Source organism: Mandrillus leucophaeus, unplaced genomic scaffold, assembly GCF_000951045.1.
Source record: "Mandrillus leucophaeus isolate KB7577 unplaced genomic scaffold, Mleu.le_1.0 Scaffold198, whole genome shotgun sequence".
Taxonomy (NCBI): domain Eukaryota; kingdom Metazoa; phylum Chordata; class Mammalia; order Primates; family Cercopithecidae; genus Mandrillus; species Mandrillus leucophaeus.
The window spans coordinates 3,633,433-3,638,783 of NW_012102009.1; positions in this window are offsets into that span (position 1 = coordinate 3,633,433).

The following is a 5,351-nucleotide window of genomic DNA, read 5'->3' on the forward strand; positions in this document are numbered from 1 at the left end:
GAGGTGGGCGGACCACGAGGTCAGGAGATCGAGACCATCCTGGCTAACACGGTGAAACCCCGTGTCTACTAAAAATACAAAAAATTAGCCAGGCGTGATGGCAGGTGCCTGTAGTCCCAGCTACTCGGAGGCTGAGGCAGGAGAATGGCATGAACCTGGGAGGTGGAGCTTGCAGTGAGCCGAGATCACGCCACTGCACTCCAGCCTGGGCAACAGAGTGAGACTCCGTCTCAAAAAAAAAAAAAAAAAGAGTAGCACCAACAGAATTTGCTCATGGTGGACCCACAGATGATGCTATTTAAGACAGAGTAATCCAGTCTCTGGGTGTTATTGTCTACTTGGGCTATGCCTTCAGATTGCACAGTGTGGGATTAGGGTCTTTTTTCCTTGTAGCAAATGGATGTTCCCAATGTCAGTCATTGTGGAAAGATGTTAATCCTGAGGTAGGAGGAGAGGCATGCTTGGATAGGGGCCAGGGTATCAGTGGGGACTAGGGCAGAGATGCTGGGGACCTTCCTGGTGATGGTGGTGTTGGTGTTGTTGGTGATGGTGGGGGTGGATGCTGAACGAATTAGTCCTGATCTAGAGGCAGACCAGGACCTAGAAAAGGCTTGGCTGATGAGGGACTAGGGTTGGGCTGGGTTCTGCTGGTTTTCAAAGAAGCTACTTCTAATTGTGGTCATACTTCACATGCTTTTTGTGCATTTGTTCCTTTTCAATGCAGACAGCAATGCCCTCGACAGTGGGTACATTGGTCCCAGTGAGACAGCGCAATTGTGGTGGCTCCTGGAATGAGCATCTGGACCTAGGCATGGCTCTGAGTCTTGGGTGGTCCAGGACACCACCACAGTGAGCAGGAGCAGGGAAGGGGGAACCATGGATAGCAGGTGGCACAGAGGTCTAGTTCAAGAAGTAAGTTTATGTAACCTCCTGTTCCCCCTCCCCCACCCCCCACATATACCAGGGTTTGCCAGGATTCCCTGGAATATGTTGAGAGGGGCTGGAGTTCCCTAAGAGTGGGAGGAGGCAGAAGCAGAGAAAGGCTGTCCTGGGTGACTCATTGTCATGCTATTTTTGGCTATTTTTGACTACAGGCTCCTGTTGCCTGGGAAATGTGCCTTCTTATAGTCAGCTGACTCCCAATCTCTCTCTCCAGACTGGCTTTCTTTCCTGATATCCACACCTCTTGGGCGTGTTGCCTTAGATATCCCAGACCTCAAACCCAAAGTGAGCTCTTCTCTTCTGCAAACTTCTCTCTCTCTTGTTCTCAGCCTCCAGAATGACACCACAAGCCAGCCAGCTGCCCAGGCTGGAACCCTGGGTCAAGTTTGAAGCATTCTTTCCTTTTGTCTGTCACATGTAGTTAATCATAAGGCCCTATGTATCACCTCCTAAACATCTCTTGACTCCCTCTTTTTTTTCCATCCTTTCTGCCCTGGCCAGAGTTTTGGGGTGATTCCTTATGGGCACTTTTGCCTCATTGTGCCCTCCTCTCTGCTCCTAACTCCCCATGGCTCAGAGTGACCTTCCCAGTGTCACCTCCTGCTCAACGTTCTTCAGTAGCTCCCATCACCTTTGGGAGATGACATACAGCAGATAAGGCCATGTTGGTATGGCCCAGGCTACCCGCCAGCCTCTGGCCACTCCCTGCAGCACTTCATGGGCAGTGATTCTGGACAGCTAATAGTTCCTGAACCCTGCTGGGGTTGGGGTGGGGTGGGGGACACTTATTCCCAGCATCTGTCTTTCTGCAGACTGGAGGGAATTTCAGATTACTGGAGGGAACTGTAAAGAGGAGATACTTAGAGCTTCTCACAGACCCCTTCTCTGTTCTCCTGGGACTGGGGTGGGCTCTGTGTGACCTGGGAAAAGAAACAGAGCGCACTCACCTGGGCATCGACCCTTTCTTGTCTTGAAGTAAAATGCATTCGGGTCTGTTTTCCAGTGTTCATGGATTGGGGTAGGCTCTGCTTTGGGTAGGAATGACCCTAGTTTTGGGTGGAAGGAGTTCAATTTATGGGGCACTCATTAGGAAACCCACTCCCTCCACAGTGCTATTTATTATTCCCTTAAAGTTCTAGGAAAACCAGGCTCTCTCACACCTCTGTGTTGTAGCCTCCGCTCTTCCCTGGAAATGTCCTGTCCTGCTCGCCCACATGGCAGAGTTCTCTGTCGTGGTGTCTTGCTCAGGCTCTGCATCTGCTGTGGCGGCCGCTTCCCCCACCTGCCCTTTCCTGCGTGCAGACTCCAGTGCTCCTTCCTGAGGCTTCCAGCACACTCTGGGCATCTTCCATTGTTACAAGAACCTCAATAAATAGCAATGTCCTTATGTCTTATGCAGGGGTGTTTTTTTCTGGCGGGGTAGTGGGGGTGTGATGGTGGTGGGGGTCATCTTTTCATCTTTATGGTAGTTGTGCCTTGCAAATGGTCCAGCACATAGTCTTTTGGTAACTGTTTGCTGAATAATTCAGTTCAACCTAGTCTATTCAGCATAGATTCTATTGTAAGCACTGTATCTTGCATTGGGAAACACAAATGAATAAGATATGATGGGGACCCCAGAAAGCGGTGCAGCTTGGTGGTGAAGACACACTTGCGTAATGTAAGTCCTATACTAAATCTATGAAAAATGTTGCACTTGTGTGGTTAAGAAGTATTGGATTTGGAACTGGGACTCCAAGTTTAAATTCTAGCTTCAAAACCCAGTAGCCTAAATTTTCATAGCTGTGAAATGGGAATAGTAGTACCCATCTCATAGCTCAAGGATTAAATAAGGTAAAGTATGTAATCACATCCTGCATGGTTACTGGGCAATAATATACGCTCAGGTAATGTGTGCAGAAATGAATATGCCTCATTTGATGGGAGCACAGAGCCTAGAGCCTTTGGATTTGCTTGGGGCAGCTGAGCAGACTTCACAGAGGAGACATTAGCACTGGATTCAGAGAAAGTAGCTGGAAATGGCACTTCTGGAGAGAGGTCTTGGAGATAAACTTCCTGGGGCTTGGCCTGGGGGCTGCAGCTAGGTGAAGCTGCAGGCCAGGCAGTTTCCAGAGCAGCGGCCACAGCAATGGGATCTGTGGCAAGATCCCCTGCCCCAGAAGCTGCTGAGTCACACCGAGGCCCAGAGGACTCTGTTTTGTTCCGAGTGAGCTTTCGGCTGAAGGGCAAGCCTGGACAGGGCCTCTGTTGCTGGGACTTTGTGCCCAGCTCTGTTTTATAGGAGCAGCTTGGAGCCCTGCCTGACCCCTTCTATCCCTCCCATCCCTGCAGGGAGGCCCCAAGGAGCCTCAGCCCGGATTCCTAAAGTGAGTTCCAGCTCTGGTTTAGAGAGGGGTGTGTTTTGCTTAGAGTTTTATTTTAAGCCTTGCAGCACCCAAAGCAAAAAAGCCATAATTCTTGCATCATAGCAGTAGGTGTAGAGGTCAAGCAGCCCTCAGGATGAAATCCCAGCTCCTTCAGTTTTCGACCTGGTGTAAGTTATTTGACCTCTTCAAGCCTCTTTCCTTCATCTGTCAAATGGGAGTAATAAGGCACACTCCCCAGGCGTGTTACCAGAATTAAATAAGAAAACATGCATTTTCTTACTTAACACAGTGAAGAGCTTTGCGCCTGGCATTTATTATTCACAGTTGCTGTGTGGGAAGGTTCAAAGAAAGGACCTGGAGACTCTCTCCCCTGATCTAATGAATCATGGAGTCCTGCAGACTCAGTGTTTCTCAAACTTTATGTCCACATCACCCAGCGATCTGGAGGATGCACAACCTGATCCAGGAGGCCTGGGTGGGACCTGAGGGTCTGCATGATTGATGAGCTTCCGGGTGATGCCCTGGCTGCTCTGCAGGACCATACGGTGAGCACAGGGCTCCAGACACTTTTCTCCCCCTACCCCACTCCACCCCAGGGCTCCTCTCCCCTCCGTCAGGGCCCAGGTAATGATCTTCTCACGAGTTTGGCTTTGTCCAGCCTTCTTCACCTCTATGCCTGCAGCTCACTGTTGCATCATGATTCCTCTTGAAGTGTAGGAGAAACTGCTGATATACAGTCACATATGATCGGAGGAGCTGCTGCTTCTGCTGGGGGTGAGGGCAGGGGATGACATGACTCTCTCAGGAGGAGATGGCCTTTTATCTAGCAAAACACCTTGGAGACTGCTTGGTGTGAGGGAGATGAGGCACCCAGGGCTTGCTTTTAAGGAGACCTTAAGTGGTCTGAGGCTTAGCAAGATAGCTATTGCAGACATGCTCTCCATGTGTGGATGGTGGTTGTTAGGCTATTTGCTGTGACTCAGTTTCTCTGTTGAAAAAGGGCTTAGAGGGGGCCAGGCCTGTTGAAATAGGGCTTAGTGGGGGCTGGGTGCGGTGGCTCATGCCTGTAATCCTAGCACTTTGGGAGGATCACTTGAAGTCATGACTTTGAAAAAGGGCTTAGCAGGTACCTGGGATTGTCAGTGAGGGGAACTTGCTCTGGGCAGGCGGCTGGATGCAGGGCCCAGACCCACCTTCTCCTACCGTATCACTCCATCCCTGCTTGGCTCCAGTGGAAGGTGGGAGGTGGGGAAGAAAGGGTTCAGTTCAGCCTTCAAGAAACAATGGTCACACAGATGTTTAGACAGATTAAGTCTTGCTTTACAGAGCTTGTGGCCATCTCCATTAGGTGGTCAGAGATACTCTGGAGAAAAGAGGAAAACATGCAGATGGATGCTGAGGAGTACGGCTGATGTCCCGGTTGAGTGGCTGCCTGCACTGCTGGGGTCTAGATCCCACACAGGCCTTACCTTCAATTGGGATGCCTTCTCACAGTTTTCTGTTAGCCATTGGCTTTGGCAGGTAAGAAGCACTGTGCTGGCTTCACATAATTCTAATGTCAAGAAATACAAAATTGAGATTTACTGAATTGTGCAGAAATGAAGGAGGAGCTGTGTACCAAGAAAGAGTCCTGAGCTGCAGTCAGAGATTCTGCTACCAGGGGTTGGAGTGGTTGATCTCTAAGGTCAGATTCTAAGAGAAGATCTGGAGGAACATAATTTTCTAGCTGACGAATGAAGGAATGCAGATGGTAATTACTGCACATAAAACACATTCAGGAGGACATTGGGACCTCTGTGAGGCTTTATCTACTTTTTTGGTCTTCTTGTACAAAAGAGATGATTGGCGTGAGCCTGGCTGGTTTGTTAGCTAAACACAGATGTGCACTTGCAGCTGTAGTTACACTTGTTGGGCTGTTAGGAGGAAATTGTATATTGTGCATTCATGAGAAACTGATTAAACAGAGGAAGCTGAAGGTTCACTGGTGATGGCTGTGATCCACTTTGATGGACTACATATAAAGGAAATGCTTTAAAACATTTG